This window comes from Taeniopygia guttata, chromosome 1 (assembly GCF_048771995.1).
Source record: "Taeniopygia guttata chromosome 1, bTaeGut7.mat, whole genome shotgun sequence".
NCBI classification, from domain to species: Eukaryota; Metazoa; Chordata; class Aves; order Passeriformes; family Estrildidae; genus Taeniopygia; species Taeniopygia guttata.
In genome coordinates, this window is record NC_133024.1 from 107,785,070 (window position 1) to 107,809,942 (window position 24,873).

A 24,873-nucleotide genomic window follows, 5' to 3' on the forward strand; every position below is an offset into this window, starting at 1 on the left:
AAACCCATGACCAGTGCATGCATGAACAATCACAGGTCAGAATTAATCCTTCATTCTCATTTCTTCATCTTTTTAGACTTCTCAGTCTGAAAGACATAAAGCTCTGCCTTTGAAGTTTATAATTTGTTTTATTTTATTATTCCCACAGCTCAATTTATTTAATTTTCCTGTTAAAAAAAAAGGCAAAACATTTTTAAATAGTTTCCACAACACTAAAGTTTTTGCAAGTTCGTTTTTTTTTTTTACATCAAACTCCAATCTCATTTTTTATGCGCTCCATACAACTTGACACACATATTCCTTCCAGAACCAAGCTTTCTTGCATTTTTGCTCACACTGTTCCCTTGTCTTCAGTACCACTACTTTCACCATCCTGAGCAGAGAAGGAGTAAATAAAAAAGGCCCAGGTAGACACAAGCATTTGGGAGCACCGAACCTGTCTGTAAGGGTTTTTTCATATCCTCGGTGACCCTATGTATTCTCACCCAGAATTCAGTCCCCTAGGGAATTTTACTGACTTAATTCATTCCCCACCCAAGAAAGACTTAGGAATCAGAGATTCAGTAGAGAAAAAAAATATGTAAATATCCAGAGCACAGAGAACGAGCATCAGCTTATGCATAGCTGACTGAATGGAACACAAACAATGATTAAGAATAGGATGGGCTGGAAGAGGAAATTTAAATATTTATCCTAAATGCTCTTTCTTTGCATTTCCTGAAATAAATTACGCCCAGCAATTGCAGGCAGAGATTGCTGATTAATTCCAGCAAAAGCAGAGAGATGAGGAAAATTACTGTACATCATCTATTTCTGAGTTTCAGACGGTCTTTTCATATTTCTTTGTAGTCTTTGTGATTGGGCTTTTTGACTCCAGGGTGATTTGTGGGCGGTTTGCAGAGGAGTTCGCTGCTCACGTCACATGTATAGATATAGATCATGAAGCACCGTCACAAATATGAGAAGGAAGTGCTTTCCCTACAGCAGGGTGGAAACACAGGCTGAAACCTGGCCAGTTACAGATTGCAGGGTGAGCAGCACAGATGTCCTGAAGATGGTCTGCTGAGAAGAACCCACGCTGGGGCAGCTTGCACCCTGATCACACTCAGCCAAAAGCAGCGAGCACCCAGAGAAGCAGAAAGCAGGATGCTGTTAGAGCTGGGTGAGCCTCGGCTGACAGAAATGCCCCGGGGCTACTGGCAGTGGGACATAAATGAAACCAGTTGTGAGGCTGCTTTAGTTTATACTCGGGCATCAGGCCAGCCCCAGCTGCCTCAGCAGCAGAGCTTAAAGCTGCCTGTCCTTCCTCGCACGGCTGGCCAGAGCCGCACGCAGCCTGTGCTGTCATCTCAGTGGCTTCAGGGAGGCTGCAGGAGATGCTCTGCTCTAAGGTATAAGGAATACCCCAAGTAAGGTGTTGTGATTCACTTTGAGAGAATTCACTGAGGGAAAATGTCCACACAGTTGTGGGAAAAAGTGATTTGTACTTGTTTTGCTGTCTCCAGGAGTCAGAGTGGAGCTTTGCACACCCTCTGAAACTCTGTGAGCAGCTGCATTGCAATGCACTTAATGAAATACTGAAACGGCTTTAAAAATGCTGCCCTGCAGGATAATCCTGCTGAAAACCAGGGAAAGCCTGAGCAGAGGTCTCCCTTGGCTGCTCCCTCGTGTCCTGTGCCTGCTCACACACCAGTCAGGTCACAGCGGTGCCCAGCAGAGGCAGGCAGTGCTGCCAGCACCGCCCCGACAGCCGCTCCCCACCGCCGTCTGCTGCCCCTGCTCCCCATGCCAGGGGATTTCCTCAAGTGCCAGCTCAAGGCTGCTGCTGAACCCCCTCTGTATGACCTGCAGCAGGACCTCCATGTGCCACCATGTCAGCCGTGAGCACCGAGTGACACCTTGAAAGCAGCCAAAAGGCAGGGCAGGAATTCCTGCAGTGTCCCCAAAGCCCCAGGGCTGCCCTTTCAGCCCAGCTGCAGCAACACACCCCAGGCAGGTACAGGGTGGGTGGCTCTCTGCTGCTTCAAGTGGCACTGAAGTCTTGGGGACCAGTCGGGATGGTGGCCCGTGGATGGTGCCACCGGGTCTCATTTATGCTTCTCTCCTTGGGGCTTGCCACAAGTGCCACAGGTTTGGGCATTACCTGAAAGGGAGCCAAGCCAAAGGCTTCCCTGTGTGGGATCTGAAGCTTCAGCAGAGGACACCAGAGAAGTTCTAGAATTCAGGAAACCATCACAGGGGCACAGGCAACAGAGCAGGTACACTTTGCTGGCAGCTCTGCTCATCATCTTGCAGGTAAGCAGCAACACACACCAAAGCGAGCCAGAGGATGGCTGGAAAGGAAATGGACCATCTTCTTTGCCTTGTTGTCACTGGCATTCAGTGAAAGCCACACTGCCATTTGCAGACAAGCCTTTGCAGGCACTTTCATTGCACACAGGAATGAGTGGAGGACTTGCAGGCTCACAGTGACACAGATAAAGATCATGTCCCAGTTGCTGAGACTTCACAGTACAAAACAGGGTTCCCATATTCCCCCGAAACATTATTGCCTCTACAGTATATGTGGGAGTCTAACTGGTTGCTCTGTTTAAAGACGTTTCTAATGTTTCCCTCTGCTCTAGTTTTCTCTCCTGTAATCAGTGAGAGTGAGACCCTGGGGCTTCCTGGAAATCCAATCAGAGGCTTCACTGCATCTGTGGATACCCTGTGAGATGTGGAAGTCCATCCTGCTCCTTCCACCAGACTGTCAGGGGGCAGTGATTCCTTGTAAATTTGCCTACAGCACCTTGCAGAAGGAAAGACTTTCTGGTTTGGGCAGAGCTTAGAACCACTAATTATTAGCAGCACACTGGGGCCAGAGTGCTACTTTCTTCATTTTCTAGCTCTTGCCTTGGTGCTTTTAATAAACAAATCAGATGTGCCAGGGAGGTGATCAGAATGCCCCCAGTACCATCACTCCAACATAAAACACAGTGTCCCTTGCCTCTGCCTCCACTCAGAATCCTGGGCTGCTTTTCCAGTCGTGGTACATGTAGAGCTCTCCTGACTCCCTCACAGCCAAACTCACAGCAGAGCAAGAGTTAGACACCAAGCACTCCACAACAAAAGTATAAAGCATTGGGAAGCCCCCAAAATATTTCCATCCTGGGAGCTGTGGCCACAGCAGCTGCCCAGTTAAGATGTCAAAAGAAAGACCTGCATTCCTACCCAGAGAGACTTCCATTAACACGTCAGGACAAGACTGTGGATGTGGGGTGGCCAGCAGCGGGTGCAAGGCACATCTGGGCTCCGGTGACAGGAAAGCTCGGGTGGGTGGCATCAAGTACACCCAAGGGACCAAGGATTTTGAGAAAGCAGCCCTTGCTGTCAGAGCCAGCAGCCAGTGGAGAAGGTGCTCAGCACAGCTGGGGAGGCAGAAGTCATTGCCTCCCCATCGGCTTTCTTCACACATCCAGCTCAGTAAGGCGGGGACTTAAGAGAAACAAGGGGCTATTAAACTGCTGGCAGAGCCTGGAGGGAAAGAGTCTTGCAGGTTCAAGATACACAGAGGGATTTTAAAACCCAGGCTTAGGAACAAAAAGCAAAAAGAGGTTGCTCAGAGGCAGCGCTTTTCAAGAACCATGCAATGTAGTGACCACCTGAGGTTAATCCAGGCAGAGTGGGTGGCAGGCATACGGAATTACTTGATGGCAGGGGGACAGACCAGCTGAATAAGGGATTTACTTGTGAGAAGGGCAGTAAAGAAGGGCTGGAGGAGTAAGCGAGTTGGTGGTGAGCCTTTTCACAGCAAGTGATTAACCACAGTTTCTAATGAGCAGAGAGAGACTAAAGCTGACTGCTTTTTTAAAGCCATTTCGATAACATTGGCCCCGATGTAATAAGCTATTTGTTTGTGCCTACTGGCAGGGACAGCAAGTCCCTACTGAACATAATCCTCTAGAACCGGGGCGTCAGCTCGTTTAAAAGTGTCAGCAACAGCATCCAAAAGGGCCCAGGCCCCATCACAACAACCATCCCAAGCGCTATTTAAGAGCTTCAAGCTCTTTTGTGCTCTCTCTCTCTCTGCCCTCTCTTTACCCTATTCTTCTCCCTCCCCGGGCGGTGGGGCTGATTCCCAGCCCTGCGTCCCTGGGCCGGCTGGGAGGCTCAGGGTGGGCTGGCCCATGGCTGGGGATCCCCAAATGACCTCGGAATCATGTCCTGCCAGTTCACTGAGCTGCCCTTTCTGATAAGCGTCACCGCTGGCGAGAGCAGGCAGATTATTGATGGGGGGCAAAAGGAGGGCAGAGGGCTGGGGAGCTGCAGGGAGGGGGAGGCTGATCAGCCTACCCGCTCAGGATATTTGGGATATTCGAGGAGGTTTGTTCGCTCCTTTGAAACGAGGGGTCCTTCTGGGAATCTGTGTTTCCCTGATAATGTTGATGAGCAGACACGCTTTCTTAAAATAGCTTGAAAACATCGTGCAACAGCGCAATTAAATGCACCCCGCAGAACAGGCTGGAAACAAAGCTGAACTCCAGCCCCAGCCAAGCCCTTTCGACCCGGAATGCAGTGCTCCTTTAAAGCCACGGATGCACAAATAAACAGCACCCTTTTATAAACATCTCTTTCTACTTCAATGCCAAATCATTCTTTTTTCAAAAGAACTCCAGATCACCCATGAACCCAAAATATCCCCATGTCTTGCCTGCTTTCCTGGCACGCCAAAGCTGTTACGATCACAGTGCTGCAGGGAGCCTGGCATCACAGAGAGCTGATGCTGGGACACAGCTTGAGCTAAATCATTGGGAAGCAGAGGGACCACTTTTATGCCTCTTTGAGGCCATTGATGATAATGCTGAGTGCCTGAAACACTGTCAGAGCCTGGGTGGCTCTCAAGTGGGTGGACACTTGGAATGGCAGTATTTTATTTTTGCTAATTATTATTCATATTACCATAATTCCTTCTCCGAGCAATTTCTACAGCCCTCTCCTTTGGATATTTGCTATCTCTGACAGGTGAGTAGGACAAAAATTCATAGGAGATGGTGGTCTTTGAAGAGGCACACTCAATTTTCTTTTCAGGATTTGCAAAATTCCCTGTTGCAAAACAGAAAGTCAATTGCTTATGTGATCCCAAGTTCAAAACCTACTAAAGGCGTGCAAAGTACTCCATGCCAGTGTCTCCACACTTGAATCCACTGGAAAACTTCGCACATACACTGACACACAATCTCTGCCTCTGGAAAGAATTGGCTCCTCTTCCTTTAGCTCCCCTGATAGTTCCTGGTATATCCCTCCCTTCTCCACAGGCTCCTCATTCTTGTCTGAGTCCCCAATTAATTCTTAATCCTGTTGGGATGAAAAATCATTTTAGAGTGAATGAAAAACATTTTAGAGTGCTGCCAGTTTCCTAGTGCTGGTGAATCCCCAATCCACGGGACCCCTGTGAAAATGGGTGACGGCAAAACAACCTGCTAAGATCCACCTTCTCAGGGCAAGCTGATGGAACCCAGACTCCCCAGGCTTAAGTCAGGGCAGAAAGCAGAAGACTTCGTGCTCTTGAAGGCATTTTTTGTCAAAAGTTAATTCAGATTTTGTGCCACTTAATCCCGTGGCCAGAGAGAGCAGCGCAGCTGATGCTGTGCTGGGCAAGAGACCTCACCAGGGAATTACCGACGTCACCCAGCGCTGCCAGCCTGGATATAAATAGGGCTGCCTGACAGCTGCTGGCTCTCCACCCTTTTTTCCTTGCATGAACTTGTATTTCCTGTTAAAGTTGCAGGATTATTTGAGGTTTGGCTGGAAAGGAGCAGATGTTCTGCAAACGACACCGAGAGCCACAGACTGTACGGTGGCAGGGACCTCCCAGGGCTGCCCCTTTGCATGCACTGGGCTAGAGGGGAGGGTTTGCAACAGGGGCAGGCTTCCCTCTCCTGAAAAACAAATTTTCCCACAACAAATCCTCGTTAACAAAGTCCAGCTCCTTAAGGGCATTTTTAAAACAAGGCAAAAAAAACAAGCTGAAGTTTATATATACAGCTGTGGAGAATAACACTGTAAAATTATAAGTGGGCTTGTTTCTCTGGTTGTGCCTCCCTTCCTCTCAGCAAAAGATCCTCACTTCAAAGGGAAAATGCAAGCCTCTCTCCCTCTTCCTGCACTAATTTTTTCCCCTGAAAATATTTTTCCTCCACATTTCCAAAGCATTGACCAATTAATTACTTCTAGACACCATCTCGCAGCACGGCTGAGCAGTAATGAACAAATCCTTGTGGCTCACATGCTGGTGGCTTTAAAAAAAAAGATTACTTTTAATCAGTGGAATGAGCACAGGGGCAAAGCCTATTGAACTTAAGCATACACAGGGAGCCCAGAGCAGCTCCAAGAGCAGAGTGTGACTGCTGTCTGCTCAGTCAGGCCTGTGGCAGGAGACTTCTCCTGAGCAGATTCCTGGGGGAGAATGGCCAGGGCACTATCCCATGCACATTGCAGCTGATCCTAGGCTGCTCATCAGGCAGGTGAAATGGTTTGTAAAACATTACAACTTTCATTAGAGTTTTTCCCTCTGACTCTGTCCTTTTTAAAGCCCCATCTTTTGAGCTGAGTGATTCCAATGAAACCAATTTTCATAAGTTCCCCCCTGCTCCACCAACACAAGGAAAGGTGCAGAAAAACTTCACTCTGCCTACAGAAAACATGAAGCAAAAGTTGTGCTTTCCCTCCAATGTCATTATTCCTTTTCATTACAAATGTTTTGGGACAAGCACCATCTTTTACTCTCTGTAGATCATTAAACAGCAAGATCAAAATGCTCTCTATCTACTACTGCAGTCAGAGTAAGGAGTAGGAACAATTCCCATTCCATTTTCTGGTCTGGTTTCTGAGTAGGATGGATGGAGGCTTCTGTGAAGCACACAGCTTTTAGTTCCTACCTTCCCTTGAGGTATCCAGCAATGAGATCCTTTAACACTGCCTTGCTACCCGTTTCAAATGCCATTTCTCCTAACCAGGACTTGCCATCAGGAACCAGTCCCCGATTCTGCAAACCTATCTTGCTCCTGTTATAGTTTGGTTTTTATCTGCATACTGTTAAAGCACAATTTACTAATATTCTGACAGTTAGCAACCCCCAGAAAATGCTTCAAAGCCCCCTAAAATTCTACTTACAAACTGCATCTTCCTTAATCTGATTAATGAAATTTACTATATCAGGATAGTAGGAATTTTATAATTGGGGTGAATTTTGAGAATTCTTTAGCAAAGGAATTGCCCATTCCTTGCTAAAATGTCAACACCCTGCAAAGGTTGGCAAATGCATATGTTGAAGAAGAGCAGCTTATGATGACATTGTCACATTTTCCCCCTCTCAAAATTTCAGTAGAATTTTCTGTCAGCTCCAGAAAAAATTACAGCTGGCTCCTCTGATCACCAGTGAATCACCTGGCCCACACATCAAGCATTGCCTCCTCCAGGGTGGGAATGCAGCATGAGACGTTATGCAAAATTAATTACTATTGCACAGGCAGATTAAAAACACTTCCTAGGACAACAAGCTGCTTCTGCTCTTCCCTATTTTATTTTAATTTTAATTTTAATAGAAAAGAGTGGATGGGTTTCCCCCAAAAGTGACTGATACAAGCAATGCTGTGACTTTGGTGAGAGATTTGTACCAGCTGCTGTTAAAGTTGATCTCCTCTTGACAAATGATAGCTCTCCTGTGAGCCATAGGCATTTTACTCCCAGAACTAGCTCTGATCTTTCCCATGTTTCTGGCACTAGCTGAGCATGATAATACCAAGCCTTGGACCTCCTGTTTGAGAAATTGCTGGTATTGTCTGCAAGTGTCACAATCACATTATCATCCATAAATGGCGCTGTACAGAGGAACTTCTTGGGGCCCTTCTAGCTCGCCACGGTCTGTCCCTTCTGCTTTGGTCGTGCTTGATGCTGTACAGGGAGTACAAATGTGGCTTGATTGGATTAAGGCCTTTATTTCTGTGAGGTCTGCTACTATTCACTGAGGTTTAATTAAATTTGTGACCTCCAAGTGGTCAGGGAATGTGTGTCAAGTCAGGCACATAGGAAAACTGATTCATTCTGCAAAAGCTTTGTAGGTGGACAATGCCATTTGAATCTTTCATGACACCGATACCAAGAGAAGGGCCACAGCACCATCAAGCATTAAGCTTTTGCTGAGCCTCTAGGACAAAGGTTTAATCTGGGAAGGTCCAGGAGAAGCCAAGTCTCACTTTTTATCCTTCCCTAGTTCCTACTGCTTAGTTAGTTCAGTTTACCGGGGCAGTGAAACCCTTCCTGAGAGTCTGCATCACCTGGAAAAACCTGTGGGGCACGTGGCACTGGAGGCTTGTGCAGCCTCTCCTTCCCTTCACACCCCAACCCTCAGACACTGGCAATTCCCTTCCTCAGGGTAATCCTTTCCCTCACCCACTCTCCCCATGGTCTCCTGCCCATCTCCAACTTCATAGGGAAAAAGAGGAGCAGCAGAGGCCAATCTCCATGACCAGGACTCTCCATAGTCAGCAGAGGAGAGACAAAAAGCAGAACACAAAATGAGTCTCTTGGACTTTGTGTCCTCAGCACCAAGTAATTTTGGTAGCATTGAGTAGAGCACAATTTTCAGATTGTAACCCTGCCATGGTCTTATTGCATTGGCCATCAGTACTTCAAACCCCGTGGGAGCATTGGGATGAGTTTGGTGGTTGTATTTTCCAGCCAACTACTTTGGAAGTATTCTCCTACTGTGGCAGCAGGTAGTCCTCATATCTCAGTTGGAAGGAAACTGTCTGCCTGGTTTGCTAGACAGCTGATGTGTGACCTGTTAATGACAGTGTGGTAGGGGCCCTTCCAGTGAAAGGAATTTTACCAGCAGGAGAGACAGAACAGGGATGTTGCTTCCAGAAAGATGGCTTGAAGCCTGTCCTGTCTGAGAAGACGCTCTTTGAGTGGAAGAGAGGAGACAAAACAAATGTTTCTCAGGGAGGAAGCCAGGGAAATTGTACCACAGCATGTCTTTGCCAAAAAGTGTCAAAGAGATGTAGGCACAGGTATTACTTTTCATTAAACAAAATTGTATATCTGAGGAAAACAACCCAGCTTTAGGGAATGCAAGCACTCCTTCAGGCCTGACATAGAAGCAACAATCTGCCCAAGGTAAATAGGGATGAAGCAGCTGTTTTGTGCTGATTGTCCGAATGATCTGAGGTAAATGACAGCTGGTATCTGCAGGGCAGGCTGGGGGACGTGAGGAACAGTGAGGCAGAGGTGACAAGCCTGAAAAGAGCCAGCTTGTCTTTCATTCTTCCTCTTCTCTTAGGGTCCAAGGCCAGGAAGGTCCTTCCTTGTGCTGAGAAGGGATGGAGCTGCATCCTCCCCCCGAGCCTCTCCCCAAGCAGCTCCACAAGGAGAGGATTGGAGGATGCTGGGGTGGCTTTGCCTTTGGTCCAAAGGAACAACAGACACTTAGGGTATTTCTGCTGAGGGCCAAGAGAAGGTAAGAATATGAGAAAACCAACAAAGAGCAGCAACTCAGGTACTTCTGGGACACAGTCCCAGCGCAGAGGAGGCAGAGGGACATCTGTTACCAGAGGGATGCCTTGATGGCGAGGGAGGGAAGCAGAAGATACAGAAACAGAAGAAGAGCTAGAGAAGACAAGGAATGACTGACAAAAGCACAGTGGAGTGGGATGAGAGAAAGCATGAGATGAGAGGGAGTTGTAAATGGCTGACAGATAGGAAAACGATCAGTAGGTGGCAAAAGGAAATTATAGAAAGAGGACATGCTTTTCTAGGAGAAAGAGAAAGATATTGCAACTAAGAGAGAGCTTGTAAATATTGAAAGGGTTGAGGGGAAGACACCTAAGCAATGATCCCACCAAAACAAGGCTCAGGTCTAGCCTGCCATAGCAGAAATATTTTCTCTGATGAAAATATTTCAGGGACCCAGAAGGAGCAGTTTAATCACCAAGAAATATCAAAAAATCCATGAATATTTTAAGTCTAAAATGAAAGGCAAAAGAACTCTGAAAAGAAGCCACAAGAGGCTTGAAGTATTTCCAAATGGGATAGGATAGGACCACCAAGAGGACTTTATTCCAAATGTAAAGAAATACACAGAAAATGCATCATCCAGAGCATCCTGCAAAACAACAAAGGACACTGTACAGTTTCAAAATACTGTCTTATATCTGCAGGTAGCCCGTGGGCAGATTTCTTTTTCCAGCTTCTTTGAATAGCTATGGTATTAAAGGAAGAGAATCTGGGCAAATGTCACCTCATTAGAAGACATTGGGGACATGCATCCATCATTTCGTATGAATTAAAACCTTGGAGATTAAATTGCCTGCTATCACCAGGCACACGCTGAGGAACATCTCAGCAGCATTTTCACTATGCTGATTTATGGTGGAGCCATCTTTTCGTTTAGACAGTCAAGAACAAAATAATCTTAACTATGGAAAACCTGTGAAATTGTCATATTTTGAGTATTTGTTATAATATGGGTGCCTCTTCTCCATCTTTGGCTTTGTGTCATTATTGAGTTTGAGTTTTTTAAACTATGACCCTAAATCTTACTGTCCTTACTCCTTAAATACTATAATCACTCTTAATACATGGAGAAAGAGGCTCAGCAAATGGGCCTAGAGCTTTAAGATTTCTCTTCAAGGGCGTTATCAATAATTTCTTGGCGGAGGAGCTCATGGCTTTCCTTCTGAGGATGGTGCCCAAGTGACTCTGTAGTTTAAGCAAATAGTTCAGCATATATATTTTTAGGTGGTCATCTTCTACACCATTCCCCAAGCACCAATGCCACAGAAACATAACAAGTGGCCCCTGGTCAAAGGATCTGATATATCCTCCTTCATCCTCCAGAGCCTGCAATTTTCAGAAAATGCCCAGATTCAGTACCTGCTCTTTCACTCTCTCCCCACTGCAGAGGTCCTCACAAGGAATACCAAAGGGCAGAGGTCAAGGCTTTTCGGATAAATAAAGCTGTACATACCACAGAGCCCAGCTCTGCCTGCTCCTGGCTAAGCAGGGAAAGCAATTCCATGGCTTTTGGTAATAAGGACAAGGGCCAAGATGCTGCTTAGATCTCAAACCTAACATTTTACCTTGTTGCCCTGATTCTTAAGATTTTCTAAAGCCTCCTGAGTTTACATTCTTGTAGAGAACTTTCTCACACAACTTTCTGTAAACAATCGATTGTTTACCAGTCCTCCATAGAGGAAGAGAAATTTGATGTAGTAGTAGTTTGTCCAATGTCATTGGAGAGGTAGCACATTCACCCTCCAATCCACTGTCACTTTTGGAAAAGTATAAATGCTGGAGTCAGAAAATAAACATGCTCTTTTTCACCTTTGCAAGAGCAGCGGCTCGCGTCGTGCTTTCTCATGTCCTGTAGTGACACCACCTGAGCAGCAGAACATCTCACCTGGCTCACCTGTGAGCCTGGTCTCCATCATGTACCAGAGGCACAGAGAGAAACTCCATGTCTGAGCAATTCCTCATTCTCCTGGGACCATCTGTGCTGAACCTGCAGGCCTTCCTCACTCTTTCAGGGGCCAGCCGGGCACCAGCCTGTTTGCCAGCTGGACCTCCCCTGTCTGTGGCAGATGGCCGGATCCACAGCCCGCCTGGTGGCTGCCAGCACCTTCCCCATGAGCGGGAGATCAGATGGACTCTCACACATTGCCCTTCCTGCCTGAGTCACACTGGATGCCTCAAGGTCAGGCATGGCTGGATAGGAATCATGGAGACACCTGTCTTTTGATCTGGTTGCTGTGGTCTCTCTGTTCCCAGCGTCCCTGCCACGGGGGCTCTCCCCAGACAAAGCACAGGAAGGGAGGTGGGCTGTGCCTTGTGTCAGTGCACGGGGGAAGGAACACGAGAAGGGTTGGAGGGTTTTGCGATGCAGTCCACCTCCTTTTCTTCCTGGCGCCTTGCACATGCTGATCTTGTCGTTGCATTTTACCAAGATGTGCCCTTTTGCTTGGCTGAGAATTCATTCTTTATTAACATTAAAAGCCACTTGGTTGCAGATGTAAGAGGTTCATCAGGGCAGAGTCACATCTGCTGACTTTACAAGGGTGCATCCTGCCATGTGATCCACAGCCCTCTGTGAGAGGGTACTCACGGGGCAGACACTGTGGCTTTTACCACTTGTGTTTGTTCACCATTGTTGCTGGATAACATTAAGGAGGATGTTAATACCTTACTTACCCAAGGTTTTTGAAGGCCTGTTTGGCCTTCAGCAACAAAAGGGCTCTCTCTGCCTGTCCTAAGTTGTGTAGCATGTCAGATGAGTGACCTCTCCCTTAGTGCCCTTCTCATACTTCATGGACAGAGGAGAAAGATTATTCTCTCCACTGAATACTTTAATACCTTCTATTTTTACTTCTGAGAAAGTTTGGAGGTTACATTTTCCTTAGCAACCCACTGAAGTCTGAGGCCTTCACTCTGTGCTTAATAAATCTTGCTGAACTTAAAAATACCTCCCCTGAGTAAAACCAAAATAAAAATTGAGTAGAGTCTTTGGGATTTAATTCCCTTTTTCCTGATTTTCCTATGATCGTCTGTACCATTTTGCCTTTGACATGTTTTTCCATTTGCTGTGTGTTGTAGGAACTTTTGCATTCTTCCTATAATGAGTCCCTGTGAAGAAGAGGAAGGAGTACACACAAAGTTCAAAGACACCTTGTGCTGTTGTCATGGTTTTAAGCCCAGCTGAAAATTAAGCACTCTTTATTGCTATCAAGATTTCTTGTAGCTGTGATTAGCTCAGGAATAATGTCTTGAGCCCAGACAAGTCGAGGGTGGCTACAGAGATGTGGTGACCCATCTCCCCCATGCCCTAAGATCAGCCTGCAAGCTTGACTGAAGCAGGTACTGGGAGCATGAGTTCTCTTTCACTGGTGACCTCTCCTTGGGACAGGCTGGTGCTGTGCAAGCTGGCTCTGGCAGGATCAGCTGCTGTGGAGGGCACTAAAAAAGAAACAGGAATGTTGTTCTTCTATCTGTCCCTTACCCTGATGAGATCTGCCAGCTGCACGGTGTCCAGGGGTTGTCGGAATCTGTGGGTATTGATAATTCCGAGATTGTAAAAGTCTCTGTCTTTCTGCCCCGTTGCCAAAGAAGAAGCCATAATCCGTCTGTGCTGGTTTCAAGGTTGTTTATTCTGTTTATCTCTAACATGTTCTGCTGCCCTGCCGCAGCTCTGTCCTGCAGGGCAGCGTGTGGGGCTCTGCCCACAGTGGGATGTTACAAACATGAAATACCAGAAACTACCTGTGCTGGATTTACAATAATGTGCCAATATCTGTCACCTGCGTTGAACAGTGTGTCCCCAGCCTAAACCATTAGAAAAATGCCAACACTACAGTGAAACATGGAGGGCATGAAGAAGGAGAAAAAGGACAAGGCACACCCAATTTCCTCCATCTTGTCCCCTTTGAACCCCTAATCTAGTATCCTAAAATTTTACTTTTGCACCCGTGCCACACTTAATTATTAGTCATATCAAACACTCAGAGCATGTAATTCATCCTGTAAGATTGAAAACTCTTTTCCATGGATAGACAGTGTCTCTAGGGGCTCTGTACAGGGGGTTCCTGACCCCCTGCCAGGGTCCCAGACCTTCCAGGGCAGCCAGAGGGAAGCCCTGGATTCCCACAAGGGGTGTGGTGGGTGTTCCTCTGCTGGGAGGCGAGGTGTTGAACGCTGTGTGACTGACGCCCGTTCCAGGCTCTGGCTGCTGATGAGCACCGTCAGTGCCCCTCAGATAATGATGACTTACCTCCGCCCAGACTGGCCTGTGGAAAGCTCCACTGCTTGTAAGTAACTGCTCCTTTCAGCTTCAATGACATGTCACATCCATCCTTGAGCTTTTCCAAAAATTCCCTCCTGGGACTTTGCTTTCCCCATAATTCGGAGTGACGTGCATTGGCAAGGGAAGAGACGAGGGTCTCGCTCAGCTCAGTCCTGATGTGTGTAAATGAAAAGGCTGGGTGGCAGGGTGGGGTGGGGAGAGGCCTGTGGCAGAGTAAATACATTGCACCCTGCCTGTGTTATGCCAGCAGGGCTCCAGAGCACTGCCATGGGCTTTTGTAAATGGGAATTTGCCTCCTCGATCGCTCAGGGCAGTGCTGTCAAACAGCGTTGCCAGGCTTTTGCCTCATCCAGAGGTCTCAAACATTTTCCAAGTCTCCCCACTTCAATTTACTTTTACAAAATTGTGTTTCCCTTTTGGGGAGGGAGCAGGAAAAAAAAAAAAAGCAGAAAAGTGAGTCCAGAAAATCCACAAGAGGCTGTGGGAGAAGGGGAGGGGAGGCAGCAGGTGAGTGGGAAGGGATGGGAGGCTGAGGAAGACAAGGGCTCTCACAACACAGGAATTCAGGCTCTTCCCCCCTCAGCTCCCCCTCACACCCTTGTTTGAATTTAGCATGTGTCCTCCTATGGCGTCGTAATTACTAAGATTACCAAATGAATCTTTGCTTCTGTACACACCGGGCATTCAGCGGAGCTCTAATAGTTGTCATTAAGTTTTCAGGGAGGTGGGAGAAGATAGATTGAATGCATGCACTCCAGCACTGTGCAGAGCCCATTGATGGCTGCTGAGTAATGATTTTTTTCTAATTGGTGGAGAGCAGCGGCCCTAATGGATGGAGCCTCTCTGTGCATTTGCACTGTCTCCTCAATCAATAACCCTCGCTGTGCCTGGCACGGAGGAGTTCCTGAAAGCCCCTTTGTAATAATGGATTGCTGGAGGTTACACAAGCCGCTGTGTCCCGCTGAGTCAGCCTCTGGCAGGCACCTCTGCTCCCCCGGGCCCCCCGTTCACCCGCAGCGGGACCCTCGCCTCGGTCCCTGCCCCGTCCCACGGCCACGGCGCCCGCGGCTCCGCGCCTCGCGGGAAGGGTTTTGTTGCCCGAGCTGGCTCGGAGGAGCGGGAACAGCTGGGAAGATTTTTATTGGCTTTGGCTTGGGAAGTTTGGCTTTTTATAGGAGGCTTTGTGAGGGTTTCTTCCCCGCCCTTCTCTCATCTTTGTAATGAAAACTCCACAGGTCAGGTGCTGCGAATGGAGGCTGAAATCGCAGTGAGGTCAGGCCCTGCCAGGCAGGGCTCTTGACTTGGCCAGGGCAGGAGCCCAGCTCAGGGAAAGCAGCCTTTGGCCACCACTAACCAACCACCAGGCATGCACAGCCCGTTTGCATCCTCACCCTCAACACCCCCCAGCCCAGTTCCTGCTTTCTTTTTGAGGGATGACATGCAAGTGAGAGCCACAAGAGAGCTCCCGAAATTCAACTTTGCCAGTGCATTTCCAGGAGGCAGACAAGGTCTCGGGTTGGGGGTAGAGATGAGAAATGGGATGTTATAGGGAATCTTAAAAGGGATGCCTCAACACTGAGATCAACAGCTCAGCCTTCCTCTTCCCAACACAAGAGAGCCTTTTAGTGGAGAAAAAGAGGGGATTTCCATGGTTTGATGAGATTTACAGATGGCTGAGGCTTGGTTTCTTCACTGTTACTCTGCTTCAGCTCTGTGTCCTCACAGCCCACTGCAGAGCATTTCTGAGTGGCAGCCTGTTGTCACTGTGAGCTCTAAGCCTCCCAGAAAAGGTTCTCATTGCTGGGACCTTTTGGAAGTGAACCTGCCCTAGCTGTGTGGTCCAGACCCCCATAACTCAGGGCTCTCAAGTGTCCTGCACTGTGTCTGCCCTTGTTTGCTTTCTGCTGAGGTTTTTACATCTCATTGTGTACCTGGGCTTTACCCAGCTGCATAACCCAGCCCATCATCCACCCCAGTGTCTGCAAGGGACATTACTGTGGGACAGGAGAGCTTGGGATTGCCCAGATTGCATGGCTGGCTGCTGTCAGTCCCACTGTGAATGCACACAGTCTGTATCTCCTCCAGCATTGAAGTAATTGCATTTTCTGGTGTCTTCTCCAATGTTTTGGGGTATTCATAGCTTGTAATGATCTCAAATCCTTCTCCCTGACATCAAAAGTGAATTCAAGGTCTACCCCCAACTTGCTTTAGTTAAAAGCTGAAAACAACAAAAGGGTAAGGAAAGCTGATTTTGCTGGTAGGGAGGATCTGACCTCAAAACTTCATATTGAGCCCCAGGCTGAAAGTGGCTCTTTGGGTCTGTGTGGCAGAGGGCATCTCAGGATGTGAGCAGCATGATCTGCTGCTGACCCCTCCAGAGCTCAGGACATAGCAATGAGCAGGTACCAAAGCACCTGCATCACCCCAGTAGCCTGGGAACGTGAGTGGGGGCAGGAGGGGGATCTGAGATTCTGCAGTGAAACCTAGTGTCCTTGCTTGGCAAATGACTACTGGAAAATCCCAGAATGGGCTTCAGCAAAGGCTGCTTCTGTGTTGCCAGGAGCACGTTAGTTGCAGCTGAAGAAGCGGCAAGTAAAGGGTTGTAGAATAAGAAATATATTTTCTCGGTTGATGTCCTGGTGAGGGAAAGACTATGGAATTGTTTTAGGAGGTGGAAGTCCGATCCATCCTCATTGTCACTCCTGACTCTCCATCTGAGTGAGTGAGTGATTTTATCTCCCTTTCACAGGGGCAGTCAGTCATACATAAGCTACTTCCTCACTGAGCAAGGAGTGTCAGAAGGAGAAGGAGGCAGGTGGCTTTCATTCTCTGTTTTTCAGCAGTGTCTCTCACCAGGATGTGCAGAGGTCCAGGCAGGAGTGAGGTAAATTCTTCCAGAATATGTGTCCACCCCAGTGCATCATGGCCAGAAGCCTCCCTCCCTTTATAAGAGCAGCCCTCAGATCCTCCTGGCTCTGTGATCAGCCCTGAGATGTTTGCCACAGAATGAACCAGCCTTGCTCAGGGGCCTGTGGCTGCTCTCTGCCAGTGCCCAAGGTGACAAAATGTGCACTGGGAGGACAAAGTGGTGAAACCCCAGCCTGGGGAGGCAGGCACAGGCAGCAGAGAGGGGACAAGAACAAAGGGCTCAGGGAGGTCCTTTTGTAGAGCACCTGGGACAGAGGGTCTCGGAAGGGAAACCAGAGCGATGGTGAGGCAGAGGTGCAAGAGCTGAGACGTCCCAGACAGAGACAGCAGAGCACAGCCTATTGCCTCCCTGCTTGGGAATGAGGGAACTCCTCAACCACCAGCAGGGCAGGACTGGCTCAACAGAGACTGGAGACGAGATAGACCAAGGCAGGCTTACAGAAAATCTGGGTGCAAAGTTTCGAGGAAAGACAGAGGAGTTATGTGTTTCTGCCTTTTATAAAGATGTTTTAGAATCCTTTTGTAATGGTTATTATCACTTAAGCAAAGGGGCAGGCACTTCAGCAGTGTAGTTTGAGCTGGAAAAGGAAGCTGTGCCTGGGGCAGGGGGATGGAACCCCCAGCAGAATCCTGCCCCTGTAGCAGAACCTGGGATTACTGCTAAACAGGGCTCCCTAAAGGGAAATCAGGAAAAGCTCCTTAGCTGGCAGAGAGGAGAACCCAAAGCAATGGAAAGGATTGACATTCAGGAGCAGGATTTGGCCCAGCTGTCAGTCCTGGCTTGCCAAATGGTGGCAAAGGAAAAGGATTTGTCTCATCAACTTTCTATCACAGCTGTGTCAACTCATCAGTGTTGCAGGAGTTAAAATAAATGTACAGTTTTCAGAGCAGGACCGTGTTTCACCTGTGCTATAACTGATGAGTGGATTAGGGCAGCCACTGCCCCATGTCCTGTCACAGCCACAGAGTTCCTGGCAGTGGGACTCTGGTGCTCTTGCAGCACAACTGTGGCATATCAGAGCACAAGGGCACAGGGCCACAGTGGAGCCTGAAGGCATCCAGCTGTTCATTTAAGCTGCTGCTTCTTCACAATCCACTTACTAGAGGGTGTCTCATATAAATCAGACTGGAAACATTGCCATAAATTCTACTTTCTGTGTAGTTTTGGAAGTAGAAAAAACCTCTAGACTCATCCAGGAGCTCTGGTGAGGGTATTACAGTGGCTCAGGTGGAAGTGTTTCCTGTTTTCCTGCAGTGCCCACCTGCCTTTCTGAGAGGCAGGTCAGTACACAAAGCAGTGCCAGATGCCCTCTTTTGCTCATGGACATAAACTTTTATTCTTTGTTTATTTGCAATCCTGCTTAATCTAGAGGAAATCATCTTCATTTGGGAAGTATAGCTTACTGTTCATTTACAAAAATCACAACCTTCTCACCTGCACTTGTGATTTCTCACCTGCCCTGACAGCTCCTCAGGGAGCTCCAGACCTGTCCTCTGCAGTTTCTTTTCCTGTCTTTATTCTGTGCTTTAGGAAAACAATGTCAGGAAATCAGACAAACCAGGATCTCTCCAAACTGTCCCTATGAACAAGTCCATATTGCCATAATTTCCACAAAGAAGCTTACAATGAGTGACATGAGAATACCCATTCCTATTATGAAAAAAAAAAAAAAAAGAAAAAAGAAAAAAGTAAAAAAAGGCAAAAAGAAAAAGGCACACAACAAAAAACCCAGGATCTGTCTGAAAGAAAACTGTCACAAAGGAAAGGAGCGAGGGCTCAGTTTCTCTGACAATCAGAGTGCTACAGCTTGCATGAGGATTTATTTCAGTATGCTTCTTCAGCACACACGAGACTCCCAGGAGGGTGTTTCAGATCTCATTTCCTAACTTTCCTGATTGGAACTGAGGCTTGCATTTATTCGGCTTTTTCATTTTACCCTATCATTTGGAATCCTGCTTGATTTCCTACAACCTCCCTGCCTGTTGTGCCTCACCTTCTTCCCCAGACCCCTCACCATGCCCAGAGAGATAAAATACAGAGCTCGTGGCAGTGACCACAGCTCCAGCAAACTCAGTTCATCCCTGCTCCTCTCCCAGCAGGACACAGTCCCTTCCCAGAGGCGTGACCCAGCCCATGGCTATTTACAGCCGTCAAGAGTTCAGCTTGTTTTCCCAAAGCATGTTTTCATTATAGCTCAGGGGAAAGGCTCCTTAAGAAAAGCAAAAATATCTCTTTCCAGCTCTGGAAAAAACAGCTGAACTGGCCCCTCTGATGGTCTCCCGAGTCTCCTAGAACATGGAATTATAGAGTCAGAGGAGGAGCCAAGAAATAAAGACCCTGGTTGAGTTTTGGAGGCTCTCACACACAGCAGCTTCTCACTCTGCACAGAATCACTGGCCAAAGGACTGCAGCATCCAAGGCCCACAGCTGGCCTCAGGGTCTGGGTCCTGGCATCTCATCCTGCTTTCTCCCCATGTTACTTTAATTTGACATAGGAAAATTTATTCTTCCAAGTGCTGTTTCAGTTCAATCCTGCTTGTTTCAGACTTTTTTCAGATGATGTAGGAACACCATTGGTTTGGAGCAAGAGATCCCTGCCTTTGATTACACATCTTGGAGCAGAAGACCAAAGTGGTATTTAATAAACCATCACCTTTGCCAAAAGCAGCATAATCAAATCCTGTGAAATGGGCAATTGCTGCAATGGAGATAGCTCGAGCTGGTGTGCTGGCAGAGCGACAGCTGCTTGTCTCCTGCCTACTGCTGAGCCAGGTTCAAGAGCTTGAACACAGCTCTGGGCTCTGGCAGCGAGTCTCAGAGGCACTGCATGCTCAAGCATCCCAAGGGCAGCAAACCCCCCTTGCATCAGTGCCTGCCACCCAGTCTGTGAAGCACTTTTGCATCAGCTCCGAGAGCAAGAGGCAAAAAAAGTGAGTGAGAAAGAGAGATGTTCACTCAAACTGGCAGCTGCCTTTTGTTTCACGATGGCAGCTGCCAGCAAGAGACAGGCAGGGCAAGGGAAAAACACACAAGAGCAACACGCTAGATGCAAAGCATATTACACGCTAGATTTAAAATAAAATAGCATGCATGAGGGGTAAATATTCAGCATAATGCATGACGACTCAGCCCCGTCATTCTCCTTCCTTTCAGGAGCTGTGGGACTGCATCTCCCCGGGCAGCACTGGCCATCCTGGAAGAAAAGGCAGGGCCAGCACTCAGAGTGTGTAAGCAAAGGAAGTAAGTGCCTAAACATTGACTTTTTTCATCCACTTGAGACAGGTGAAAGGAGAAATATCACTTCAGTGGAGAAGGGTGGTCTGTGGATGATTCTGTACAGTGGGCTTGTTGTTTCTCTCACTTCTGACAGCTCGCTTGCTTCCTCTCCTTGCGGGACTTTATTTCAGTCAGTTTGATGTTTTTGGCAGGGTGATGGCTTTGGAGCCTGATCCCCCCCTCCTCTGCAGAGGCAGTGCTGGCAGCAGTGCTGCACATCTTTCTTCTCCTCCACCTCAGCCCCCCAGCACCACCTCCTGCACCAGGGGAAGCCCTTTGTCACACCAGGCTCCACTGCCAAACAGCTGCCAGGACCTGGGCAGTGCTGAACAAGGTCTGTGTCTGCATCCTTCAGGGCTGAAGGATCATCCCTGGTCCTTTGCCTCCTCACCCACCCCAGTGTTGTTGCTCAGACAGGCATGCCAGCGAGGGTAGGCAGACATTTCCCAACCCCTTTCCCAAGTGCAGAGTTTGACAGCACAGGGAATCTGTCTCTGGGCCCCCTGACACCGCAGCAAAAACACTTTGGCCATGTGGCACTCACTCCACTGGTTTGAATTTATTTTAATGGTTCTGACAGGCCAACTTTGTACCAGCAGCTTCTTCTGCCAGATCAGATATTGTTTAGCCACCCTGCTTTAATTTTATGCCATGTTCAATATCTCCTCTCCAGGAGCACCAGGCACACCATGCACACCCAGCCCCAGCACCTGGTGGTTGTAAAGGTGAGGCTGGGACACCAGCAAGCCATGCCTGAGCTTGTAAACCTGCTAGGAAAGGCAAGGAGGGGGAAAGTTGTGCTTTTAGTACCTCAGGTTAAAAAGACACTGAGGTATGATGAGGTTTACCTGAGTCTGAATTCAAGCTGCTAGCCCCCTTTAAAAGTAAATCGATAAATAAATAAAGATAAAAACATGTTACTGTGGGTTTTTTCTAACTCAAGTTAGTCAAGTCACACTAAAAAAAAGGCACCTTTTCTTTATTTACGTGTTCTGATCTGGAAGTGTAAACATACCTGAAACAGGTCTGGGCTCCGTTTTATGCAGGGAAATGTTTCAGAGGCATCCGAGGAACTGGGACTTTTTTTGCATGCAATGTAGAGAAAGAAACGTATTGTCTGAGAGCAAAGTGACTCTGAATGTGGCCACAGAGATAAAATGGAGAGTTCAGCTCTTGAATGCAAGAGTAGCATTTCTCAAAGACACCTTTTTTTTCTGTTTGATTTTTTAATGTTGATTTTAAGAGAAGCTCTTTTCTGTCTCTTTTTTTTTTTTTTTTTTTTTTGGGGGGGGGGGGGGTTTATCTTTGTACAGAGCATACTCTGTGACCCCGAGGGAGGGAAAGCAGCAGAGTCCTGCCTCCTCTCTGAATGTGTTTAGGAGCAGGACCTGATCAAAGTCAGCGCCGTGCGAGCCGCCACTGAGTTACTCCTCTTGCCACGCGTTCCGGTTTTGACAGACCGCATCGTTTGCTGTGTTGATGTAGCAGGATTCCACACACTATGAATATTCACGGCGCACGTTAAATTAACCAGGTGAGAAAGTACAGGTTTGTTTTGCATGTTAACTCTGTGTTAACGCTGCCCCTAAGTGGTTAAGTTGGTTTATTGCAAGTTAATTAGCCCTCATTTCGGGCAGTTACTTATTTATTTGCCGAAGACTGTCGTGGCTTTTTCTATTCCAGCTTCATGACTAGACCTTGCCTCTCTATCTAGTCTGTGTTTGCATGCTACTCTGTGTGTGGGCTTCACAAAACTGCAACATTTCCAGCCAACTCAGCTTGGAAGACACATGTAGAGGAAAACACGGATGCCTACTACACATTTGTTACTCAGTCCAAGCAAGGCTGTGATCCTGCTAGCAGGCTCCTCCCCCTCCACTCGTTTTAATTAGCATTTCCAGGGATGCTTGGTAGCACAAAGTTATGATGGGCTGCCTTTTGCATCTTTCCTCCATCATCAGTGTGCCACTCCATGAACATTCCATCACGCAGGCAAGCCTTTACTCAAACTTGATATATTCTCAAGCCTTGATATTCACCCTTGTGTTCCCATCCTTCTGCATGGATCCATGCAATGTGTTGAGATCACACCTTCTCTGGGGTAGCTGGTTGCTGTTGGAGAGGTGTGTGGGTGTGGGCACACTGGGCAGAGCAGCTCAAGATTATGGTGAGGCCTTGAGCTTCCCTTCTTCACGGTGTGTTCCCCTCCACCTGCCCCATGGGGAGAAGCAGGAGAGAAAGGAGGGCAGCTGCTTGCCATTTTTTGGCTGTATAGGGCCTCACACCAACAGGGGAGACTTGAAAAAACCTCCAGCAGAACAACTGATGTGCTGGGCTCTGAGGAGCCTTTTTAAATCTTCCTCCTTGCTTTAGTTTCTTCCAGACTATTTTTGGGGAGCTTGGCTCTGCTCCCCAGTTTGGTTTTCAGTTGCCAAACTGCCTCCCTCCCAGAGAAGTGAGGTGACCACAGGGACACCTTCAAAGCAGATTTTCATTTCTGAAGTTCTTCAGCTCCTTTTGGGATGGTGTGGAGGAAAAGTGCCTCATCATCCTCAGGGGCTGGGATCCAAGCGGGCAGGGTTAAATCAGCGGCAGGCAGAGTGCTTTGCACACTGGGCTGGCATCTCTGGAGACCTGGAGGTAATTCTCAGTGCAGTCTCTAGCTGAGGAAAGCAGACCTGGTCAATATTGCAGTAGCAGATGCCTGCACGACTGCACTGCACCAGGCAGCAGAGCAATCCATCCCTGCTCAGTCTGTGTTGGCAGCACAGGGAGAGAGGAAAGTGAGGAAGAGCAGGAGCAGTGCAGCTCAGGATACCTGGATATATTGGCAGAATCTCTCTCTTGATTATCAGCCTCTTCTTTCCATAAGCTCTAAAATAAGAGCATAAAGAAAACCGGAGAGCAGTGAATCTTCAGGAAGGTCTCCAGTCTTTGGCAGAGAGCACAGGCTGCTTTTCCATCATGCCAGCACTGCCCTTCACCTTGAATGAGCGACATTTGTCTCCTTTCCCCTTGGCTCGGGAGAGCGCAGTCCGGGGAGGCGCCTCAGGCTCCGGGAGCTCGGAGCAGCCAAACGCCGGCCCTGCAGCACATCCAGCGCCGGGGCTCGCAGGGAGATGCCCGGCCCGGCGAAGCAGGGGCTGGGGAGGGAGCGATGGGGGCGAGCATCCATCCCTCCCTTCCCTTCCGCTCCTGCCGCGGAGCGCTGCTGCATCCCGGCCCTGCGCAGCGCGGCTGGGCGCGGAGTTAAGGGCTCCGGACTCGGGGATGCGAGAGGAGCCGCCGCGGTGCGAGGGGAGATTCGCTCTTCCGAAAGGGTCTTCGGAAGGGCAGTGACACTGGCACCTTTATAGATCCCTCTGCTTCGTAAAAACCTGCCGCCGCATCTCCTTGGCGCGGTGTTTTCCGTCGGAGCTGAAAAGTCTGCATGAAAACTCAGGGACTACCTTAAATACCCCTAGCTAAGCCTTCTTAAAACTCCTATTAAAATACGAACGCCGCAGTCAAAACGGCAGGCTGGAGGTCTGCCCAGTGGCCAAATAAATCCAAATATTCCAGATATCCTGTTAGCGAGCTCCCATTAAAGCCCGACAACTGGCTAATACCAAAGGCAGCGTGGATCTGAAAGATAGAAAAAACGTGACCCTTCCTGCAAAGCAGCCCGGGTTTATGTTTTTTTCAAAGCAGGGCTTCACTGCTTCAGTGCTGTCCTCTTCCCAGGGGCTGTGGAAAAGGGTGGCTGGGGCCCAGTGAGAGGCTCAGGGCAGCAGGGATGTAAAGGATGGGGGCTTTACATCAACAGCACCAGCCACCAACCAGCCCCTGCCAGGGACCTCCCTGCCCTGGACCGTGGCTCAAAGCCTGGTGCCAGGGCTCAGGCCAGCCTGGAAAACAGCCCTTTATCTGCATTTGCTGCTTTGATGGCGTCCGCAGGCACATTCTGTGCTCTTTATCTGTTTCCTCATATAAATTAATAAATAAAAGACAGAGAGGCTGGAAATAAAGACAGAGAAAATGAACAGATTTTGATCTAGTAAGCAATTTAAATCTGGGCTGGCAAGCTGCATTCGCTCATTCATTAATTCTGCCGTGTGCTCAGAAAACCCCAGCAGGACTCTCCGCCAGCGCGAGAACTTCCGACTGTGAAATAAACCCCGCGTAACCAGATTAGCTGTGAGGTATGCATCAGCCAGGTCCTAGGCATTCATTCAAGCATGCTTTCTCTGCACTGTACATTGCTAGAGCCTGATTTCTGGATCAGGTGTTGCTCACTGGAGGGTATAAACTCTCCGAAGTTTCCTATCTCCCACCTCTCCCAATATTGCTATTCCCTCCTCAATAAATTAAAAAATATTATCATATGTGCTATCAGTGAGTCTTGATTCTGCAGTTAATAGCAACATTATTAATACCTTGTCTTTCGGTGTCACATGACTCAAAAGTGGCTGAATGGTTTTGTTCTGGCATTACAAATTCTCTGGCATTTGGGTTTAGCCCAAGCAGAGAAAATCTCACCTTAAAACTTCAGCATTGGTAGAGTTAGAATATATTTAGCGCGCAGAAACTGATGGGCAAGATGGAAATCTCTGCATGAGCTTAGTGCAGTCTTCCACCTCGCAGGTCTGTGTGGTACTGAATCACGAGGTGATTACTGTCTGTATGAGTGACTTCAATTATTGTATTATCATCTTATTTATCATTTGCTAAATGGAGTGGGACAGGGGCCTGTTTGCGTCAGGTGCTGCACAAACACTCAGATGTGCTCAGACAAGATCCTGAGGACATCCATAAAGTGAATGGGACATGAGTGGGAATCTTCAGACAAGGACCCCCT

The 24,873-nt window shown here is 48.0% G+C and overlaps 1 long non-coding RNA gene across 1 annotated transcript; it reads right to left on the reverse strand.

The window, feature by feature from the left end:
- Nucleotides 1–13,162: 13,162 nt before the first annotated feature.
- Nucleotides 13,163–24,351, reverse strand: LOC115496894 (uncharacterized). Its single transcript, XR_003962422.4, has 2 exons — nt 21,052–24,351; nt 13,163–19,953 (listed from the first exon to the last, which is right to left on the reverse strand). It is a non-coding gene; the product is annotated as an uncharacterized lncRNA (long non-coding RNA).
- Between the last annotated feature and the right edge of the window lie 522 nt (nt 24,352–24,873).